Source organism: Notolabrus celidotus, chromosome 3, assembly GCF_009762535.1.
Source record: "Notolabrus celidotus isolate fNotCel1 chromosome 3, fNotCel1.pri, whole genome shotgun sequence".
Lineage (NCBI taxonomy): Eukaryota > Metazoa > Chordata > Actinopteri > Labriformes > Labridae > Notolabrus > Notolabrus celidotus.
Window position 1 is genome coordinate 37,910,549 of NC_048274.1, and position 24,749 is coordinate 37,935,297.

Below are 24,749 nucleotides of genomic sequence, written 5' to 3' on the forward strand. Positions count from 1 at the left end.
AAGAATTCATCTGGTGTTTTCTGGTAATTGCAACAAAAACACCAAATCTGGACGTGTCACATTCATTTCCCAGGACCCCAGAGCGAAGGGCTAATTTCAAACAGCCTCCCCCTCTCACACGCAGACCTCTGTCCTTTTTTTCCACTCCGCCTTCATCTTCTTTTTTCATCCTCTCATCTAAGAGTGAAAAAGGAGGGAGTCTTTTATACACCGGCAAGTTTTGCAGACAGTTATTTGCTCAAGAGAGGCAAAACTGACTGAAAGTCCTAATTCGTCTACCGGGGAAGCGTTGATGCCACTCTGCCTTCAGATTCCACATGTCTAAGATATACACCCAGGCCTCAGTGCCAGCGATTCAGCCGCCAATAATATAAATTAGCAATGCAATAAGATTTGCACCGCCGCCACAATCAGAGCTGAATGCATAAGCAAATAGGCCACTTTCTCCTATCTTTTTCCAACTACCGCCAGTCTACTTGTTTCTCAAGATATTTTCAATCCAGTGTAAATTCAATACATAATGCTGTTATACTTCACTGTGCATAAAGTGTGTGCCTCTCTCTTTACATGTGTGTATCCTGACTATTTTATCTTACTTTACAATCTGTTCACAGGCTTTTTTTCCCTGCATTTTATACATATGTGAATACATTTGTTTTCTGCCCACATAAAGCTGGCACGCTGAACTCTCCATTATCACAAAATTAGCCCACGTGCGTAAAAGTGACAGTGTGTGTGTTTGAGCGAGAGCAGTATGTGTGTGCTTTTTTCCCTGTGGTGTGTATGACCGTGTGAATCTGTGTGTGCACATGTCTGTTTTGTGTGACTCTGTGTGTGTATGTGTGTGCTCCCTGATGGAGATAAGTCTGAGTGGTTAGGAGGGAACAGATGTCAGCTGGTGTCGGCTGCCAGGAAGACTGAACAAAGCCAATCACGTTACCTTCCTGTCCAAAACGCATGGCAGACGGAGACCTGCATCTAACAACAATTTGTGGCATTGACTCTGAGCATGCCACCCTGCCTGCACCCCCTGCCTCTCTCCCTGTTTCTCCCTCTCTCTCACACACACACACACACACACATACACACTAGCATCATGGTGTTTAGAATAAACCTGGTAAACGACTGGTGGAGATAGGAAAGATTGCAGGGGAAACTAACAAAATGGCGTCTGTAATATGATCTGCCCTTGTTGCTACAGTAGCTTAATCATTCATAAGCCTGTACAATAGAGGGACTGGCAGGCATTACTGAGTCTCTACCAGGGTCCTTTGTTCCTTTTGAAAATATAATTTTAATTGCTTTTCTTTGCAACATGTCAGTCTCTAAATCAGACGTCTGAGTGTGTTATTTTTCGGTCTCTACAAAAAACATGAGCAAATAAAAAAAGCATGTAAATGTGAACTCAATTCTAAAAATCTCACTGAAATCACTCAAGTTCTCTAACTCTTCTGTTAGCTTCTGTCTCGCCCTCATCAAACAATCGTATTATCAGTAAGTGACAAAGAGTGAAAGCGAAGACAGAAGAGAAACAAATGGATTTCAAGTTTTTTTCAAACCTCGGCCTTAATTTCACATGTTTGTGCAAAAAGAAAATAATGCTCTCCATTAGTGGAGTCTGTTGAAATGAAGTGAAGTCTTATCAGGTTAGATGAAATGATGAACCCTCTCAGACAAGGTCTATCTCTGTAGTTGTCCTTACTTTGATAAAGTCAGACACTTAAAGTAACACTGGGCTAGAAACAAACTCATCTTCAGATATTCACACCATGCATTTGCACTTTCTTGCATAGAAGCAATAAGTCAAACACAAACGCAGCCATTTGCCTGCTGCTTTATCATGGTGCCACTTCTTTTTGTGTCTATCCTGTCTGTTTTCAGCACTCTTGACAAAGCCCTTGTTTGTATTTTTTCTGTCACACTGATCTTTTGAGGAGCAAAATCTGGATACATATGGCAGAACTGACAATAGATATGCTTACTTCCTGAATAACTGACTTACAATGTGAGCCTGTCAGTGACAAAATGTCAACCAACAAAAAGACGCTGTGGCATCCATGTGTCTCTAACATGAGTTTGTCTTTATATTGTAACACTGTGTTCATGAAAAGAGAACAGTAATTATTTTGCATTTCTCCAAAGTGATTCTTCCACGCTGAAAGTGTTTTCATATCCTGTCTATGCTAAGATGTCATTTCACCACATACAAAAATCATGGGCTGTGCATTGTAAGCACAAAGGTCATGCAGGCGTTCCATGTTTGATTTCAGGTTGTGCAATTGGCCGCTGTATGTATGAGCTGGAGCCTGAAAAGCGCTGTTAATGTGTGTGAATGTGATGAATCCTGTGACAGAGAAGATTTCCCGGCCTAGACATCAACATTTTTCAATCGTCCCTTCAACGAAATAATGCTCAGTGGGTGGTGACACTTCCATAAAGGTCAAGTTGTCACGCTAAGGTAGTCTGAGATACACTCATATCCTTGTAAGACAACAAAAACTAAGCTGTGCCAGCCTGGTTTGGCTGAGGGCTAATGTGCTGCTCTGGGACTGTCTTAAACATGTTGAACCAATAGGAAAGTCATGTGGGTCTCATGGTGTCCTGAGTGTGACCAGTTTGTTTGACTGGATTTTAAAAGCTCTCATCCATGCAGAGTTTAAAGTAGGAGGAGAAAAACAGCAGAAATGATACACTCTGACATGACAGTCAGCTTACAAATATATATGTGTGTGTGTGTGTGTGTGTGTGTGTGCATGCGTGCGTGCGTGCATGTGTGTGTGTGCAGTAGTCGTCCTTGCATCTTAGTCTTGACTGACAGATCCTTGGAGACTGTTACAAATCTGTTGACCTTTGACCTCCACAATGAGTTGTAAAAACCTCACTCCATTTCCCTTAAGAGTTTAACAGCCTGCACAAGCCGAGTGTGCGTATTTGTGCACGTGTGTGTGCGTTTGCTTCTGTGTGCGTGTGCGTGTGCTGTGTATGTGTGTGTGGTGTGTGTGTATGCGGTGTAACCCTGAGGTTAAAGAGCAATCTGCAGCCAATTAAGCGCTTCACTAGGAGGGCCCTGCTTCCATGAATGAGAGGAATGCTCTGCGAGCTTAAAGAGAAGGACTTGACTCAGTGCTTTAGAAGTAGTATATGTGTGTGTGTGTGTGTGTGTGTGTGTGTGTGTGTGTGTGTGTGTGTGTGTGTGTGTGTGTGTGTGTGTGTGTGTGTGTGGTAGCTGAGTGTCATGGTTGAGACGTTTGTAGTGCAGGTCTGTGTGCTGGTAACAATTAGGTGTCAGGGAGCTAATGTAAGGGTTTAAAAGTTCACCACATATAGAGGTCTGGTTTGGAAGTTGAAGTCCCAACCGAAATTCTACCACCCAGTGAGCCTATCACAGACTCACAAACCTCTAAGGGAAAAGGTGCAGAGGGGGAAATCTAGTATTAAGTTGACATGCTTCAATGTGTGTGTTTTCCCTCATTCATATTCAGAGGAAAACAAACGTTCTGCAGAACACCCCTGCTTTTAAATGTTGAATCTCACAGTCATGAGGAATATTTTTTTCACAATCAGTGGTGCTACTTTTCTCTGCTTTGTCATCTGCTGAGAAAAGATTCATTATGCAGACTCTTTCCTTGAGTTTATAATGTTTTAATGAGTCTTTTTTTGGTCTGTATAATTGTCAGATAAGAATTAAATATCCTGTCACATAAAGAATAAGTGTAATATTACCTCATTTTTAAAAGATATTTAATCATGTTTCTGTCAGTAAAGGACTGAAACCTGCTGTTGGGTTTCATCAATAGACGGTATAAAGCATGAATGTAGTCTCAGTGACGTCACCCCTGGTTTCTGAAGAAGGGTTTTAAAGCCCTTGATGGCACTCACCTTTTTGGAAACGCTGACTCAAGTAACTTTCAGTCAATCTAGAAGGAGTCAAAGAGGCAGGCCCTGAACCTTTTGAAAAACAACTACATCAGTCAACTCAGCCATGCCCTTAATTATGCAAATGTATGCAAATATTTTAGTTGACATAATTAAAACTGATAAGTCATAAAAAAAGCAACCCCCATACAGTGTGAAGGAATTATTAAATAAATGAATTAGCTTCTCAGACCCAAACGTTGTGTGTTCGAGGCTGTAAACATGTTTCTTTCTGTAAAAATATGCTTTTTAATATGGATGTTAACGGAGATTTGAGGGCTTTTGAAGCCAGCTTCCAGTGGACACTCAAGGAACTGCATTGTCTAGCAACTCCCGCACTGGCTTTATTTTTCAACACCAAAGACGGCCTCTTGGTTTAAGTTTGAAGTTGAGGGAAAGTGTGTCTGAAACAACCCTTAAACTGGAAAAGAAACAGTCATTCCTTTAATCATACCTGTTATTCAGACTGTCACACTGTCAACATCTCATCAGTTGATGAAGTCTTTTGTTTTCTGTACTTCTCAATAGTTATTCTTGAAAGGTACATGGATGTGTGTTTGATCTGTTGATAGAAATCAAAAAGTATAATCTCATGTACAAAATACTTTTACTCCCAGGAAAGATCTGGGACGCTTTTAGATCTGAAAATGAAAGTCTATCATTTCCAGACTGTAATTGTTATTGAGAGTTTCTTATGTATCAGATTGATGTAAAAACTATCAAATGTGTGTTAATGATTTAAAAAAAAAGTGGCTGAAGCAAAAGGGAAAGGAGGCAGGACAGAGGGTCGGGTCGATGTCCACCTTGCTCTCCTTCTCCCGCCCCCCACCTGCACCTCCCCCTCCCAGCGCACCCTGCCATCCATCAGTGGGTGAGCAGAGAGGACCGGGGCCCAGAGTAATGAGCCGTAAGCCCCCTTACACGTGTTGACGCGTCGCTAAATAAGATCCATTTACCTAGGCTACCGCCGCCGCGCCAGCCGCCGACTGGAGGAGAACGAACCGCCCTCCCTGCCCCCCCCACGGCACCCCCCAGTGCACCACAAACACACCTTGTGTCATGCACAGTTGTGCATGCTGCCTCTGTCTGTGTGGGAGCTTTCATCCATTCCTCTGTGGTCTGTAGTATCTGTCTCCCAGTGTGTGTCTGGGTGAAAGAATATCTGTGTGCAAAAGGTGTGTGTGTGCGTGCGTGCGTGTGTGTGTGTGTGTGTGATGGTGGCAACGGTAATCCGGTTACTCAAGACAGACAGGAGCAATCGTTCTCCAGTTACAGAGTTTTCTCTGGGACTTGAGGGCATCACTGTCAAGTGTTGAGGCCCTCAGGGACATCTCGCTTTAGACGATTACACTCTATCTGGCCTGTGTGTGTGTGTTGTGTGTGTCTATTTGTGTTTGTGTGTGTGTGACACAGGACAGGGATGATAATGTGACCTCTGATGCTCTAGATGGGCTGTACTGAGTCTGTATTTTTGCAGGATGCATGACTTTTCTGTTTTATAATTGTCCGAAACACAAGACATAAAGTAGTAATTCTCTTCAGTTTCAACTAGGGCTTCAGCCAATAGAAGAATAGGAACTGGAGTCAATGAGAACAAGGGTCTGGTGAGTTGATGTCACTTTGACCAAACATCGATATGCAAGACATATCAGGATTTACTGAGCACAGAAACAAGTCCCACTAGGTGGGACTGGGTTTTTGTGCAGGAGACTGAAGGGAAAATATAAAAAAAAAAAAAGTTTTTCTTCTTATGTGTGTGTGCATCCGTGTGTGTGTGTGTCTGTGTGTTTGTGTGTATGCAACACTCAGCACCTGTGTGAAAACAGTCTGCAAACACTGCTCACAAAAAATATCCTCACACAGCAAAAGATACGAGTGGTGAAAGCGATAGAAACACAAAGGGATGAAAAGACGGAGGGAAAGATGTTTTTAAAGAATAAAAAATGAAAACAGAAATTTGAGAGACAAAGAGGAAGAGCCACGGGAAAAAAAAAGACAACATGCAGAAAAAAGGGGACAGATGAGTGAACAAGGCTTTAGTAGCGCTGTTGGGGTGAAAGAGAATGCCACTAATAATGAGATGTCTATTTTACCCACCAGCTCTCTGTCTCTCTCGCTGCTACGCCTGTTTTCCTCTGGCCCCCATTATCAGTGCACTTGAACCCGGGGATAACAATGAGTTCACAGAGATTGAGAAGTGCCTAGGCCTTAATTGTATGTATTTAGTCACGCACACAGAGGCAATGGCCTGAGAACGCCTAGTTAGCCAATGACATCATTTAGCCACACAGCCACTTTAACTCAATGGGGCTGCTGTGGAGCACAGCGCTCTGTCACTCTCCGCTCTCCCTGCCTGCCATCGCTCCGTCAGGCTTTCAGCACAGAGAGAGTCCCTATGATACTCTCTTCACTTCTTTTTATTTGTTGTCGTCTGTTTTTTCACCTCTTTCACAAGGTCATTCTGTCTGTAGCCTTTTTAACACATTATATCTGTTAGGTTTTTACACTCTTTAATGTAATCTGTTGTCTCACCCAACATCCACAGCACGACTTGAGAAGTTTTGTTGTCCTTCTGCCACAGAGGATGTTCAAATTTCATGTTTTAATAGTCGTTGTTTTGAGTCAGGGAGTACATGTACCAATAGATCTGGCAGTTATCACTTTGATTAATTGATCAACGGTCTACTAAGTACTAAAAAGTACTGAAAAATGCTTGTGACAGTTTCCAAGCAGGGTGACACTTTCAAATTGTTCCTTTTGTCCAGCCAATTGTTCCTTTTGTTCAGTGCATTTAAAGTTCAGTTATATAAAACAGAGAAATCTCACATTCAGATTCTTTGAATGAGCAAATGTTTGGCAATTTGTGCTTAATAAACAATCAAAAGAATTTTTGGATTATCAAGAATGTTGATTAATTTTCTGTCCATCAACGATCATTTCAGCGTCAGATAGTTTGACAGGATTGGAGTTAGAGCACTCTTACTCTCTCTGATATTGTTTTATTTGTTAAGTTTTATTTAGTTTGTGCCTGTGTGTGTGTGAGAGGGAGTGTGTTTCTGTGTGTGTGTGTGTGTGTGTGTGTGTGTGTGTGTGTGTGTGTGTGTGTGTGAGAGAGAGAGTGTGTGTTTCTCTGTTTGTTTGCATGCATACTTTTGTCAATCAATGGTGGTTGCTGGCAGTCACAAAGATGATGATGGCACTGAGATGTTAGTGTGCCTCACTTGCTCGGCACAAAGAAGTGTGTGTGTGTGTGTGTTCGTGTGTTGGTGTGTGTGTGTGTGTGTGTGTGTGTGTGTGTGTGTGTGTGTGTGTGTGTGTGTGTGTGTGTGGTAAGGCGGGGTGCTTCTCAAGCAGGGATGTCAGCACTTGAAAAATCAATCACCATCTGGGCTCATTTCATACAAAGGACAGAGGGAGGGGAGGATAACTCACAAACACACACGCAGACACACACTTCTTGCATCTTTCATTTCATGCAAAGACAACTGAGGGCAAAAAAGTACGGCAGTGAGGTGCCCCTCTTGTCTCCTGCCTCTCTGTTTTAAGTGAACACTTCACTCCTTGCCTGCATCCTGCTGCTATAAAAGCAGGTGCAATTTCCTCCTCTGCCCCGCACCTCTGCCTGGATATTTTCATATGGGAGGTCGCAGTGAACGGCGATGTGTACAATTGAGGAGGGAAGGGTCGAACATGGAGGGGTGTTTTCAACGGAAAGTACTGGCCACGCTGGGGCCTATCTAAGCCATTAGGCCTGTGCTATGTGAACACACTGCATCAAGGCTGGAGTTGCAAGGTCACCCAAAGCAAACAGGGATAAGAGGAAAGAAAAGCAAAGATTCATCTGCTTGAGTTAGCACCTCAGGTCAATGGGTTTTCCTCCCATTCAGCGCTGCACGGTCCTCATTTACAGATGCTGCTTTAACTCGCTTTCAAAACCTGTTTTCAACTTCACATAAGACACTTTTATGTGAGAGAAGGGAATGTTTTATGCAAACAAGGATTTTTCTTAAGTATACACAAAAAGCGTGAGGCTGAAAGCATGTGTGTGTATGTATGTGACATGATTTTTGCTGCCGTGCTGCCTCCTTTCAGTTGCACAGCTGTGTGAGAAATACCAGCGGCAGAGGCTGCTGAGGCAGCGAAAGCATTTAATACTCGACAAACAGTCGTCTAAGCCCATGTCCAATAGCTAGACATCACTGTAATGTGACCTACATACTAAGTGAATAAGATTTTTTTTGTGTATGTCGGTCGGGGTGCAGTGGGGGCACAAGGCACAGGGGTGGGGATGAACAGAACTCATTCAAATGTCAGTAATAAGATGGTGAAGTATTCCTTTCACTTCCACTCTTTCCCTCCTGCTAGAGCCAGAAGAGAAAGTACAGTGTAATGTAACAGAACATATTGTGCCCTCATGGCATTGAACTCTGCCTCCTTTGTTCACTTGTACCCTCTGGAAAGACGACTTTCCCCCTTTTTTTAGAGGAATTAATGAAATGACAAGCTGAGGGGGGGCTGCTGTGTGTGATTTTTTACGAGGGTACAAAAGCATCTGTCTCAGGGATGTAGCAGAGGATGAAGCAGCCAAACCTCTGTTATTTTTTTACAGAGGGAAGAGGGTCTACTTTCTCTTCCATATTAACCTCTTTTATTTCTCATTATAGATAGTTTTAAGGTGATCAAAATTTATGATGTTGAGGGTAAAAAGAGAATTTAAAAATAGTTTCCAACACTAAGGCATTTTTGTTTCACTCATCCATCCATCTATCTACCTACCTACCAGGACTTCATGTTTGTTTTTTTTGTTTTTTTTAATTTTTGGTGCCAAACCTTGAGAAGGGCAGCATTTCAGCTTGTTGCAGGGCAGGGGAATTAAAAGGCCATTATGCATAATTTGAGGCAGAAAAGGACAGATTCACTCCAGAACAGTTTTGATAGGTTTGGTCCCAGCCTCAGCCTAAAAAAATGATGAATGAATAAATGCATGCATGCACACACACATGCACACAAACAAGCACACGCACACACGCTCACAAGTACACAGTCAATCTGCCTGGCCACATCAACAGAGCAGGTGTCCTTAGTAATGCACCATCGCGCTCTTGGATCTCTGCAGCTCAGAACAGGGGGAAAAGAGGGAGGAGGGAGATGCAGAGACAGAAATAAAGGACAGTTAGAGGAAACAAGTGTCAGTGATGGTGTGTGTTTGTGTGGACGGCTGCTAGCTGCTGGGAATTTGAGGCATTATTATGAGGATTAGACACCAAACTAGAGGTAACCCAAACTCTGTGCGATGTGGTGCAGCAGTGAAACTTGTTTTAATGCACCTCATTTCTTTGCTGGAGAACGCAGACTCCTACACTTGCTATTTTTGGGATGATCAAAAACATCAAGATGATGTATTTTCGGCATCCATGTGAGAAATATGTATCAGAAGACGAGCTGCGAGCCCGGCTGAGGAGAAACTAAGCAGAGACATGTACTTAGTAAAGACCATGCCTTTGCCCCCCCGCTGAGTCTCAGCTACATGCTACATAAATAACCATTATGAATCACGCTGTTTGGTCTCACCCCGCCGTTCCTCAAACAAGATCCAGTTTCCATTTTGTCACAATGGTGATGAGCCGTTTAAAAAAGCAACAAACTAGAAGAAGTTATTTGTTTATATAGTGCTTTAAATTTTCATAAAATGCACAGACTTGCAACTTTAACCAGATAGAGAAATCACATTTTCATCTGTTGGTGTTTACATTTCTACTCGTCTTCCTAATAGGCTCACATCCAGTCTGAATGCAGCTGAGGCCAGAGGGCGAACCAACAACAAAACAGCCGAGCAGCCCAGATAAAAAGACAAACTGCTGCTCAAATAAGACCATTAGAGTTACAAAAGAAGAAGTCTGAAGAGGTTACACATCTGTTATCAGGAAGACTAACACTCTGCAACAACACATCTTCTGTAGTGAAAGTTTCCCGGGTAAAATGTTAAAGAGAGGTTGAGAAAATTGCATATGCCAATTAGGAACGCTCAATTGTAGCATTAGCAGTGTCATAGATGGGCGCCTTTTGTGTGCACAAACTTGTTGCCTTTTACTCTTTGGCATCAGTTCAGAGGCAAAGTCTTGGGTGGTTCACTCACATCAGCTTAGAGATTACCCTACACAAACTTTATCCCGTGGCAAATCTATCTTTAGACCGCGCATTTTCCAACCTTGTAGCAGAAATCAAGCCTCCATTCAGGGAATGTCCTTTGTAGAACTTAAATACATCCCAATGTGTCCATAAACAAAGGCCTCTAGCCTTCCTCCTCGCTCCCTGTGACACTTTAAGTTTAGGATTCTTCAACAGGCCTGTGGGTGGGTTTTTCATTCTTCCCTATTCTTCCTTTATTTTGCTCCTTCTTTAGAGCATTAGGGCGACTGGCCATTGAACTACAACCGCTACTATAAAAATTCATCAGGATTAAAATGACCTCACACACAAAATTAAAGTTCCCCAATGTACACAATAAGGGCCTGTATCTTTTTTAAGACATGCTCAGCTTCCTTGGGAACAGGATTGTTTCTTGACAAAGTGGTCTCGGCTCAACAATGAGCACCTTTCAGACGCACACAGGGACTGCCTTTAGAGCTGCGCAGAGAGACGGATTTCACATATCAATCAAAAGAGGGAGGAGGGGGGAGAAAAAGGGCCCTCGTCTGGTGAGAGTGGTCCTTCAGGAACCATGAACAGATTCGAATGGAGTATATGCTTTTCTCTCTTACCGCCACTATTCATAATAACAGAGGACACAGGAGTAGTGGAGAGGGAGGGGAGTCCTCTTAACACCTCTTTTTTTATTTGTCTTTCCTTATATGGGGGCTGAAGCATTGGTCCTCAGCATGGCCCTGAAATAATAAGACTGTAGTGGATGCCTAGATTGTACAACACTGAAAAAAAGTTGCTTTGTGAAGAGGCCAAGAGGGCTTACAGCATTCAGTGTGTGTGCAAGCTTTCATGTTCTTCAGTTCCTACATGCTTGTATGTGTGCTTGTGTGCTTGTGTGTGTGTGTGTGAGTGAGAGAGTGTGTGTAGGGGGGTGGTCATTCCATTACACCTGCGCGATGGCATAATGAGCCCATGAGTGTGTGCACTGGGCCACAGCCACCCACTGCGCCAGCCATGCGCACCACTGTTGCTAATCGTGTTGAAAATGAATAAGGTGTCAGAGTGGGTAATTCACAGCTGTATTAAAGCACCTCAGCCCAGATAGAAGCTACATAAAACAAATGATATTATACGTAATATTTCTGACAGCCGTATTAATGGGCACACCTTTAAGGTCGTCTTATTAGGTCACTGGCTGCATGTTTCACCCTCTACACTTTTTAAATCTGGGGTGTTCAGATCATCTCCGACTCAAAGATCAGAGGAATACCAAAGAGAAGTGGATTTAATACCATGTATTGTTGATGTGTTTCAGCTAGAAAATATGTGTCTTTGATGCCCAGAAAAAAAATGTTGTTGTTGTTTTCTGCACCATATAGCAAAGCAAAACCCTAGCTTTGGCTTTGAGCTGAAACCCAGGAAGAAATTGGACTTTAAATAACACAATGGTTAAGTCTGCCTAGCCATATAAGAGGAGAATACTTCAATTGGGATTTTTTATCATACTTTGATATTTGCATTATAATTCTGAAATAAATTTCACTGCTCATTGTGCTTTGAATCCGTTTGCTCCCCATAAGTTAGGATGTACAGTATATGAGTCGACCACTCATGCGCTTTTACATTATGCCACATTCACCCATTCACACCACATTCACACAATGACGGCTTTACAATGTAAAGTGCACATCAGAGTTAACTAATTCCATGTATGCACCACTAGCGCAGCTACTAGGGTCAGTTTAGGGTTCAGTGTCTCGCCAAAGGACACTTAAGCATGTGGACAGCAGGACCTGGGATTGTACCCCCAACCGTTTAATTAACTGAGCCACTGTCGCCACCTCTGCTTAGGTCTATGTCTACACTGGTTTGTGCTAAAATAAAATAAACATTGTTAATCTTTACATAAGTTACCTGATCCTTTACTCCAAGGGAGGCTGAACCAGTTTTTGTATGTCTCTTTGATTTACACAGAAAATTATAGCAGTGGTAAAGCTGGGTCTTACTTCTGCTGTATCTTTTGGTTGTGGATAGAAAAATCCATGAAGGCTCCAGAGCAGGTTTGCAGTTTTCCAAAATGTTTCATGAAATATGACACACAGTGAAGAATTGATGACAAATATGTTTAAAAAGCACAAGAATCATGAGGCTATGCTGCTTAAAGTGGTATTATTCAAGACTCAAAGAAAGCTGGGAGCTCCTTGAGTAATGTTTTATATGTGTTTTAAGGACAGTGTTCAAACATGATTCTTTAATTAACAGACAGATTGTATTCTCTAAAAGAAACATGTGTTTTTATTTGGATTTCCAGAGCACTGCTATCTATCTACATGACATGGGATCCTCACAGATAACCCCACCTCTGAATTACATCATCTGTCCTCTGCTTAGACCTCAGTCTGGCTGTAATCTCAGTGTAACTGCAGGGGAGAAAAAAAAAACATATTGGTATTCACAGCATGCATGTGTGGCACATGTGTGCTATTTTTATATAGGGATGCTGTGAAAGTGTGGAATTGGGGACAAGGCAGCCTTGCACCGGGCCGTGACACAGACTTATGTTAAACCTAATTAGATCATGATAATAGCTTTAGGGCCCCAGTGATCAATGCTAGAGGTCTGTGGAGATGAACTTTCCTTAAGTTTCAGGCTGCACGCTGGGTTGTACTACATTTTTTTTGAACACACACACAGAAGATTGGTTTGCAGACACTGTATGTATAAATGAAACCATAGAGAAATGACTGGATATCCTCTGTCTGTTTCAATGGCTTCCCACTTACTTGGTATTCAATGAGTATGATACAGTAAGATCCATTTATAAGGTTAGTGTTTAACTAACTTATGTTTCAAATAGTCAGTGTCAGTTATATATGATTGCTAATATGGCATATGTGATTTATAACTCCCTAACACTGAAAGTTCAGAAAGCTTGTCTGACACTTCCTGAGTCCTCCCTCGTCTTTCCAATAATGCAATGCACCCTCAACCTCACCAAAACACATTTGCAAATTGTGGAGCTTTTTCTACATCAACAGCCTCTTGGTGGAGTCTCGTTTACACCTTATAGACTCCTCAGATCACTCTCGCTCTAGACAAAGAGGATTCCTTCCGCTTCCATTACTATCTAATGTGATTTTTGTAATGTAATATTTTTAACATGTCTGCGTCTGCTGACATGCTAGCTCACTAGCTAGCTTCTGATTAGCCTTGATACTGAATGGTTAGGGAATCTCTGCAGATATCAGTTGTGGTGTAATCAGTTGCTGACTCTCAAACCTTCCTCTAATTGCTCTCTTCTCCCAACCTCAGCTCAGCAAGCAGTACAGAAAAGAACATTCAGGAAACAAAACTGTAAAAATAAAGATGCCCGCTGACCAACCAATAGGAGCTGACATTGGCTTGTATTATGTTTGTGTCGTGCACACTGTAATTACCTTGGACAAGCTCCGGTTTGTAACCAACATTCTTGGCTTTCAAGAGCTCACCCACCCATTTAATTTCACCACTGTCAACTGTTCAGGCTAGTATGCACACTGAAGCCATATTTATTTGTGTCTGGTCAAGACAAACAACAAGCACTGTCTTTTTATGTACACAGAAGAGTATATCACCCTGAAGATTTGTTGAGAAAATCAACTCTCTGCCTTGCAGGGTTTTTTTTTAGAAATTATACATAAGCATTTATTTTAAGGGGATATTTTCATCCAATGTCCCATTGACTGAAGAGGTTTGGTTTCTTTATTACACCTAATTAGCAGACAAAATAATTGGCAATGTTAACACAGCCAGTTTTGAGTCCAGTACTGATAAGCTAATGAGTTCATTGAGATGAATTCAAGTTAGGTTTGTAGGGATCACATCTAACCAGGTTTTGGTCATCTCTTAGGAAAGGTGCACACTCCTCAAAGGAGATCTGAATGTTTTTCAGGAGAAAAGCACTAACAGCTTACTTTGCAGAACCTGTTGCAGCCATGACTTGGAAAAAGCCATCATCTATAAGTTTTGTAAAATCGATGAATGAGTTGGCTTCCTTAAGGACTATTTGATAATGAGCTTTAAAAATGCCTCTTTGGATGACGTCTCTCTGTTGTCCTTGTGTGCAGAGTTCTTGGTTTTGACTCACTGCTTAGCCTGTTGCGCATCGCCACTCAGGGCTCATCTCCAACACAACAAAGGATTCCATAAACACCACTATTTGCAAGAGGTCAACTTGATTCATAATCTATTAGTGCCGGGTCAGTTTGTCTTTTCAGGGCCAGTACCAGGCCTGTTCAAGTTTGACATGCTAGCCTGCCTGCTGCCTAGCACTGAGTTGGCGAGTGGTAGTCGGTGGTATTCTGCCACTTTTGTTCAAATTTGATTGATAGCCAGGGTCAGGGAGGAACTCATCTTATTGAAAATGAACTCCAAGTGAATTATTTACTGACGACCCAACATCAGTCACATATGTATTTGTCTATTGATGAAACCGGCTGTGTGTACTGGATGATATAATGCCTTCCTGAGATCCTCTAATGAATAAAGGTTTAACATCATTTAAAACGCAATCTTGTTGAAACAAGAAGGCATCCCTCTGCTGGGTGTTGAATGGTGAGGTGTTACACTTTCAATGGTGACATCTATCTCTTGCCACCTTCAGGGCATCTTTTAAGCCGAGGAATTCAGCCATTATGTGGCATTAACCTCATTAGAAAACACTCTTTAGCTGCTCCAAGATAAAATTGATTTACAGCTGCCATTTCCACCACTGCTCTCGATCAATGGTTAAACTATCCCTTTTATGGCCCTGTGCACACTCTCTGCTCTTTTCTCCAGTTTTCTTTAACTGTTCTTTAATTTCATCCTCCTCTCCACTCTTGTACTCGTGCCAGGTATGTGGTCATGGAGTGGTAGAGGCCTTTTCTCTATCGCCAAATGGTCAAATATGGCAGAATACATTTTTGTTGAGAGAGGATAAACATGATGGGATCACTGGAAGATTCCTTGAACCAATTAAGCACAGCGATGCTGTCTTTTCTAAATGTGAGAGTGTCACCGCGGTCAGCTGAGATTGCGTGGGTGGTCTTAATTTAGGTTATATCTTAACAAAATATGCAGAGATATAACCTCAGTGTGTTTTTCTTTCCACTCTTACCAAGGTTGCTGCAGTTATTCACAGTTAAAGAATGTGATGGGCCTAAGCAGCTGCAGATGCATGGCCGTGTTTGAAAAATAGTCCTCGGTTATTGTGGCCTGGATCTTGTAGGAATGTGGGGGTTAAATTGGTGTCAAGTCGTGACTGTCACTAAGTGAATGTTGTTCCTAAAGCATGGTTTAAAAATGACTCAGATAATAAAGGATGCATCTTTAAATCTGCCCTATAAGTGGACTTACCTGTCAGGGAGGTTCCTGAAGTCCATGGAAGCTTACTACTTTTCATGAATTATGTATGTTGCATTACTTTACCAGACAAAACAGGGATTTATCATATAACCCACTGTGTGTATCTAAGTATAATCCTCACTGGAATATTAACAGATGCATTTGAAAGCTCTTGAAAGTGAGCTTACATTTGTGACTTTTTCCCCCACAAAGCTGTAAGAACTTAAAAGGGACTCGCCAATTTGATTAATTAAGCGAATGTTTCATAACTGATTGGGGACTTTTGGTGCAGAGTACACTACAAAGCACAGTTCTGAGCAAGAAGGGGCTGCACTTTTTTTTTTTTTTCTGTTTCCACATGAAGTTGACGGGCACAACTGTGCACAGCCAAGCCAAGCAGAAAATCCACAATCCATGTGTCTGTGGCCAAATGTCAGTATGTGCCCGCCCACCTCTGACAGCTCAGGTTTATGTGGACGTTTAAGCAAAACACGCAACGCTGTATTTCTTTGACAAATCAATATGACCACCATTTCAGTTCTCCTTCCTCCCCCTCCTCCCTCCTTCTTGTGCCCGCTCCTCTCTCATCTCCTTCTGTCTGGGAGAATTGATCTGCATGGATGGAATGATATCAACCGGCAGATAGAGTGATACGCCCCACACTCCCCCCTTCCTTCCCTCCTTTCACCGCACTTTTGACACATAAATAAAATATGTGGCCTTTTTGTTTCGATTCGCCTCAGCGTTACTTTTGAAAGAATATGGTGCACGGGGATCACATGGAGCTGTTGGTAGACAAGAGGGAGCTGAGAGACGGCTGGTTGCCATCACTCACTGTTCACAGGCGCCCTACAAAATCCCCTGAACTTTCCGACATGCACATTTATTAAAGTGACGCAGTCAGATTCTAAAGAATGGCATTAGAAAATAATGTGAGTGCTAAATTATTCAGGCATTTTTGTGCCATAATGCCTCACTTTACAACCACACACAGCTGCACACACACTAACACACAGAGACATATATAAATATCCTCCCACTCACATCTGATCCATTTAGTGTCAGAGTCCAAATTTGGCCAAGGAAAAGATGAGGGAAGGTGCTGTGAGAGAAGGGGAGTTCACTAACTCTGTCATGCGTCTACATTAAGATGTCAAACCGGGATCGCAGTCAATCCCCACTTTAATATCAGCTGAAATAAATCACTACCATCACTACATGTATTAACAAATGAATGCAACATGTTCATCCACACCTTGGTTAGATATTTCTGATATGATGGCAAAGGCATTTCCACAGCAGGACAAGAAATAGCTGCTAGGTGAACTAACCTCGCGTCCTCGGAGCATGCCAGAGTGTCAGGCCCGGGTCACACGGCCTGCAGGGATTTTCCACGCCGCAGAGGTTTTAGGGCTCTAACTTTTCAACAGTGTTTCAATCCTCTCTGCACTTACGGTCCTCAAACATAGGTCAAATCACACGTGCACGTACCTCTATTGCATAAGCTAGGCAGAGCTCAATACATACACTGCCTCTGGTCTGGACAGACGAGATAAGAGGCAGCCAGCTTGGACTTAAAGATAGACAGGGTAACTGTACTACCATGGATAACTGATGGGATTAAATGGGAATTATCTGTTCATATGCCCATGCAGGCTCTCTGTATGTCCACATACAACGGACGTCCCAGCCAACTGCTATGTCTGTGTGCATAAAGTGTGTGTACTTCCGTTTGTGTGTGTGTGTGTGTGTGTGTGTGTGTGCATGTGTCATTATCATGATCATCCTTATCGTCATAGTGATAGTCATCATCACCCCACACAGATGGCATCAAAGTGTGGATAGCGGTAACCAGCTACACAGACCCATTAGACAGTTTTCGTCCATGCTTTATTATATCGCTCTTTTTTTCTGACTCCTCTTTCCCTCCCTTTGTCCTTCCTTACCTTTTCCAACACCTCACTTCTTCACCATCCTGCCAAACTTTTGTCAGTAAATATCTGAAAGCATCTCGCTTTCTACCAAAGTGTCCTTTCCCACACTCCCCCAATATCACACAGAATTTTCCCCCCACCTCACCCCTTCCCTTTCCCCTCCCTCCCATTCCCTCCTTCCTGAAAGCCCTGAGTCACCTCAGACGTCGGGTGGGGGTAGTTTCTTCGACAGCGTGACAGTGTGCTCAGCCCCGTTAAGCCAGCCGCAGCTCCGCTTCTGGTCGGCACTGATCAGGGAGCCCTGGAATAGAGAGAGAGGGAGAGAGAAACGGAGAGAGAGATAAGAAAAGTGCTGAGTTCACAGCCACCATGCTCCCCTTCCTTCCAACCCACCCTCCTCCTCCTCTGTGTGCTTCGAGCATCCCCTCCTCTTTCCAGGGGTTTCCCCCCTGGAACGAGGAGGGGAAGGTGAATCGACTGCTGCACTGAGTCTGCACTGCAATAACCTCTGAACACATCCAGCTCTCTGCTCATCCATTTCCACCTGTTCAACTACAAATGTTTATTCTCCCTGCTCTATGAGCCTTCAGAGAATGACTGAACCTTTTCATTTATATTTTTTTCTCACATTATTTCATTAACAGTTCTGCAGTAGGCTTCTGAACATCTGAAGTGCGAAATCTCTTTTTACAAAGTTTAAAGATGATCAGTTTGGTGGAATTCCATAAGTTCGTTATTGTCAACATTTCCCTCGAGAACAAACAAAGCTTCCAATTTTCTTATCCCTCTCTCACATTTTTCATTATCCATTCTCTTTATCTGGAACTCAGTCCCGAACTCAGTAATTACAACTTAGCACACATTTCTCAAAAGAACATCTATTAATGAATAAAAAAAACTAGGAACTGTTCTTCTTAGAAAACCTTACACAGTAAGAAATTGTACATTTAACATTTTCTGTAATGGATTCACTTTAGTCTTTTCTTTTCTTGGCAGCAACACAGTGTTAGTCGGACATCTTCAAAATAAGCTACAGGGCCCGGTAAATTATCTACCAAAAAAATGTAGGGACTCTGATAATGACTCAAATATATTATATGTAAAGATTTACTGCCATTGTCATTTAAAGCACCTGTGAGGGACTTTCTGTTTGTGCTGAGTTTGGGAAACAAAGCAGTCCCTCTTACAGATTTGCTCATCTTGTCCTGTGCAAGTCTCCTTCTTGTTTTAAGACAAAACAAAATCATCCTGCTTTATTTTAAGATGGAAAGTGTCACTCACTGTGAAGACTTGCTGTTGGAAAAATTAAAATGTTTTTTTTAGTCAGTTTGCTATAAATCTATATATTGACCTGATTTTATATGTTTGGTGACTAAAGTTCAACACATTGTTTTTTGTTGTTTTTTTTTTACCTCAAGTTTTGAATCAGACAATAGAATTCTATTCAATTATGTGTATGTGTGTGTGTGTTATATTACATTTTCAAACTTTAAAATGACCTGGTGAAAATGAACAGGTACTGACTAGAATGTGAGCTTATTGCAGGGACTATCATTCTTTTTTCTTAGTTATGAATTCACAGTTTTGTGTTTTCCTTTTATATCATCAATTTTCAACACAAACTGTAGCATAGATATTCATCAGAATGCAGGAAATACGAGTTAGATTTTCAATATCTCTTGGGGGAGGACACCAGAACCCCCCGCTACATTATAGTTACAACATCTAAGCTACTTCTGCCCAAGTTGTCCACCAAACATTTTGTCAGTAAACCTTTTTGACTGACTAGAACTGTCTGTGCAACTACCCTATGATTACTGAGTGGCAAAGAGAGACAGAAAACTGCAGAGCTGCATATTGGTCTTCAAAACGCTGCTAGAGGCAGATCTTTGTCAATCACGTGCCCAAGTGCCGTTTTAATTTTTTTAGCCCCTGACCCTCAAACAGCCTGAATATGCCACTGTTAGTAAGTGCATGACTGTTAGAGTTGGAAAGGGTAAATAAACACTATTCATTCATATTTTGTGCCATCCTTGCACAAGACAGTGCCCAAGTTGGGCCCATCCCCCTGACAGACCAGTTTTCTGAAAGGGGGCAGACCCCCCCGTCCCTGCCTACAGCAGTTCAGGCATTGAAAAATTACAATACAAAAAATATCTGCTTGTCCTTGATGATCTTGTTTGCCTTTTTAGTTCATGTATAGTTATCACTGTTCATTTCAATCTGCTTTACAACCAGGCAAAAAACTCCTCTCAGACACTCAGACACATTCAGGGAAGTCTCTGGGCTTTGAGCCGCTGGTCAGACCAAAAAGGATTTAAAAAGTCTGTTTGGGGTCTGCTAAAAATGTGATTAGCTTTATTTATTTTTTTATTGATGTGACATTTTGTACACTGCAAGAGTAATTGATCAACCCTAAAGGTAAGCAGCAGATTAATCTATAATTAAAAATAATGATTTTTTTTTTTCAGCACTCATCCTAAATTTGCCTTAAGAAAAGGGGTTCAGTCTAAATGTCATACAAACTCAAACAGCTTTGTCAGTGGCACAAAACAGAGAGCAAACAATGGTATGCAAAAGATGATTCAAAGAATAAAAGAAATAACACCAGTAAAATAATGCAATGGAGCTAAGCTGTTTTAAGACCACAAAATCCCACACCCACACATGTAAAGACTGTCTTTGTGTTTTCATTAATGATTTTATTTAAAGATTCTCAAAAGGATCTTTAGATTCAGCCTTAATAATAAACATAATGTTAATACTAACATCACTTGTGACCGTCTCTTATTCATTTTTCATTTACAGTGGGCCTGTAAGGTGAACTCGCTTTCCACTCACTGCTTTAATTTGTTTTAAATGTCTGAACTCCCTCTGCACATTAAGGTATTAAAGTAAAAAATGCAGCTCTTGCTTGGATCTGCAGCTATGTATTTAATGCATTAGATATCCAGGTCATTAAACAACATTCTGACACCTCTGTTATTTACTACCCCAACCGTTTCCCACCTCGTTTAATCAGACTTTACTAAAACCCGCTGACTCAGAGAAACCTTTTTTTCCTCTCTGCTCTGTTTATGTTTATCTCCTCGGCTCCATTCTGCACTCTGCTTTTTCTCTCTTTCTCTTTGCTTACTTACTCACATTTTCCAAAATGTCTTTTTCTCCTGTGTGTGTGTGTGTGTGTGTGTGTGTGTGTGTGTGTGTGTGTGTGTGTGTGTGTGTGTGTGTGTGTGTGTGTTTGTGTTTGCAGTTCTGATGTACTGAGCCGCATAAAAATCACAAAAGAACAAATAAAAAGAAGTCAAAGCGGAGTGTTTTTATCCGAGACTACAGCTTTCAAAGGCAGTAAAGGTCTCGGCTGTGTTGCAGCAGCCAGATGTTGGTTGTTACTTAAATCAGTGCAGCGGTCAGGTGGCGATCGTGTAACTTTGTGATTCTGACATATTTCCACCAAAGGAAGTATCACGACCCTGCTGATCCTCCTGTGAGAGAGGGTGATATCTAAAACATCCAAAGTGGAGAGCACCTTTTTTCACCTTAGAAGCCGTTTACCTTCGATTTTCTCTGCTGGGAAGGGATCACTTGAGACAGGAGGGGGAGGCGGATTGAAGTGAATAAGATGTGGCTCAATACCAGTTATCTTTAATGGAGGGATCCTGGATGGACGGATTCAGGAGGAAAGACAGAGCGGAGAGGAACGAATGGGGGAAAAAACTATGATGTTAAGTGTTGACAGCTGTGTTTGGTGTGGTCAGAGGCTAGGGTCAGGTACCAACAAAAACACACACACACAAACAAATGTCCAAACAGAGCACATGTATTAGCTGTCCTTTGCTAAATGGAAGCTGGATGTGATATTGTTCTCGCCATGACGGCCATCTGATGTCAAATTCACACAGTGATGAGAGCCTCGGCAAGCTGCTCCATAAACACGTAAAGAAACACACGTACGAAAGGTGTACTGACACTCATGGGTTCTTTCTCTCCTCCCCCCATGTCTGTGTCTACCCCTCCCTCTTCACACACACACACACACACACACACACACACACACACACACTGGGATAAGTCATGAGGAAATGGATGCCCATGTTTTGTGGGACCACCTGTTCATCCTGGATACAAGTCTAAGAACCCAGTAAGGGTTAACCCTCTTTGTGGGAAGCAGCCAGGATCGTGTGTGCGAGTGTGTGTACAACTTCATACATGTATGTGTGTGTGTGTGTGTGCATGTGTATGAGCATTGGCAACGCCCTGTCTGAAGCGTGCCCCATGATTGGCAGACTGGCTAAGGCTGTCCGGCTGGGAGGGAACAGAGCCCACTGCTGGACCACCTCCCCAGCAACACACACACACACACACACACACACACACACACACACACACACACACACACACACACACACACACACACCTAATCCTATGCACATTCCACGGGGACCGTCTATCCTCCCCATCACCCATCCCAAACTACCTGCTCCAAAACAAGAGGCGGGAGAAAGACAGAAAGAGAAAACAAAATAATGTTCAGTAAAATAGTTGTCTTCCAAAACTGTAATCATGGACATTAGGAGCTAATGTTAACTATATGAGGCTATAATGTTGCATTATTCATTGAAAAAAACTGTTTTTAATTAAAAGAAAACTGAAAATATTGTGCAAATCTTGTGAAAATGAAATATGCGAAATGATTATAACGTGTGTATGTGAGCTACATATGTTTTAGTTTTTGCAGAACAAACTCCAATTCTGTACTTAACCTCTTCCTAAATCATTCCTCTAAACCTCAACCGCTTGGACGAACACACCACGCTCCCACCAACCTGCTGACACTTAAATGCATCCACACACACCACCCTGCGTCGTGCCACCCCCTCCTCCGCTCCCCCTCAAATAATCACCTTCTGGGAGGCGACGCCATGAAGAAAAAAACAGCAATCTTGTCTTTCAAACGAAAAGGGGAAAAATATTTTAAGGGGCAATGAATTTGGTGGGGCTGAATAGGATGTTGGTACATGTTTTACTAAAGGAAATATAATGGCAGACTATTATTAGATCACATTAATCACGAGTGTGCCAAAGGCAGTGACAGCCGCGCTGAAAAGGATTGAAAACGCTGGTAATGGATATAAATTACCCATTGTGTGATAAAAGGATTTTTTCTTCACTAAGAAGGTAAAAAGGAATAAAAACTGAGAGAGCCACTAAACGCTGTGTGTACATATTTGCATGTGTATATGTGTACGCATGTGTCAGTGTCCTGCTGCCAGCGTGTGTGTGTGATATGTAATAATACAGGGTTATCAGTGCAGGATTAAAATTTTAAGGGAATCAGATAGTGACAGTGAGGCCTTGCATTAAAGGCGCCGGCGACAGAAAAGAGGGAAGGATTAAAAACAGATTAAATTGGTTTGTAGTGACGGAGATGAAAGGAAGGAGGAAGAGAGGGGGGAAGGAGAGTGTGTTTTGACAGAGGTCTGTCGGGCTTTTGGCACACTGATAATGAGTCACATCTCCCATGCACTGTTATTTATCGCCGACTTGGCTCACAAACAAAAGATCAATAATTTTGAGCAAATCTAATGTTGTCCTCGCCGCTAATGCGCTCGTCCATCACATCTGCCATCTCCACCGAGGAGATGGACTGATTCCCTGTTTATTTGGAGATCAAATGCAATTATATCACATGGCTCTAATAACAGAGGAAACCCCCCCCACGTGTAAATGTGTGGGGCCTTGGATCATGCCCATGCATATGTGTGTACAGATATACAGACAAGGTGTCACGTATGTGTAAATGATAATATATGTGTCGAATGGGCGATGAGTTGCAGCGCCATTTTTCCACATCAATCTTCATTTCTTCCTCAGACCTTGCCTCTGAAATATGAAGTGTGTCAGCGGCCTGTCCCCCCGCAACACAGGAGGCACACAAACATCCGTCACAGCAACACACCCGATGTTCATCAGTTAGCCTGCAGCACAGACAGATGAGAAGACAGCAGATCCTTCACTGACAACTAGCCCTGGGTGAGACACTTTCCAGCCACCTGAACTCAATCAGGCCTCAACGGAGGCAACATTTGGGTATTTCATTTCATCTCCGTCCCCTCGTTCACTTGAGGTGCCTTTGATTTATCTGCACGCAGGAACGTAAATCGCATTTGGAATCTAACGTCACTTTCGTTATGGTTATCTACATAGCAGCTGCTCGTTTCGGTTCTTTTCGGCACGGTGGAATACGAGGGGCCGTCGGAGATTTAACCCACAGTGAACCCACTCTCTAAGAAGTCTCATATCTACCAACTGTTGGCCAAGAGTACAAATCATTTGGGATCTTCTACACCGTCCTTGGCACACTACCATGAAGTGCACCCCAGACAGTAAAGCTGGTGGCAGGTGTAAGGCACTAAGCTCCTTCCCCTTCTCCCTGGGAGAGGTGTGAGGAGCAAAACAATGACAGACAAAGGTCACCTGGCCCACAACAACCTGCCCGCTGAGGTGTTGACCTGCTGAACGCACCCCTGAGGCAGGAGAAGAAAGAAAGGAAGAAAAGAAGAAAAAAAAAAAGAGTCTGCAAGGATGACTTAAAGGCAAAGTAAAGAAGCAACAAGAAATGTCATCCAAAAGATGCTGAAAACGCTTTGAGTCTGAATCAAAGGTGGTAAAAAACTTTAAATATTGGCTTTGGATACTCTTAAAGTGACATCAGTGACATTCATTAAACTTTTATCATTATTTAAAAAAATTTTTTTTCCTTTAATATTTAAATGCATTTAATTTGTGAATGTAGAACTCTTTGAAGTGCCTTGCTGCTTTAAATTTTACTACATATTTATGATTCCTCTGCATTCAAAATGCCAACAGTTATACAAGGATTTCTGATGATAACCACTAAACAGAAAAAAAAACAGCTTTTTTTTTACATGATTAATCCAAACAATCACTCAATCGTCACTCTCAGCGGACAACTAAATGACTGTTTTTGCAAGAATAATCCACAAAGCTGCCATTTGTGATGCCCATATTCTTCAGTCTGTCTTGCTTCACATGATCTGTGGTAGACAGCCTGATTTCTGGAGAGCACAGAGGCAACTCCTGAGTTTAGCAGGTCAGGACCTTGGCAGGAGAAATAATAAAGCCTTGACATAAGGCAGAGAGCGGGGAGGCACACCACGACCCTTTGCAACCCAAGGCACCTCCTAACTGCACCTAATTCTCTCTCTCACTGTGTCTCTCTCCCCCACAGTGAACATAGCCAGACACCTACAACCATGGCAGACGTCCTACATGCTCAGGGCAGATCAGGGCACGGCTAAAGGTCAACATTCTTGGAAGCCTGGCAAAGAAATCAGCAACAATGTGCTGTCCTTATGCCATAAAGCATTT

The 24,749-nt window shown here is 42.3% G+C and overlaps 1 protein-coding gene across 3 annotated transcripts in view; it reads right to left on the reverse strand.

The window, feature by feature from the left end:
- znf536 (zinc finger protein 536) overlaps nucleotides 1–24,749 on the reverse strand; it is a 267,103-nt gene that overhangs the window by 174,864 nt on the left and 67,490 nt on the right. For all 3 annotated transcript variants that reach the window (XM_034680912.1, XM_034680915.1, XM_034680913.1), the window contains one exon: nucleotides 17,556–17,658. The gene's annotated coding sequence lies outside the window, so the exon portion shown is untranslated. The remainder of the gene's footprint in view (nucleotides 1–17,555; nucleotides 17,659–24,749) is intronic.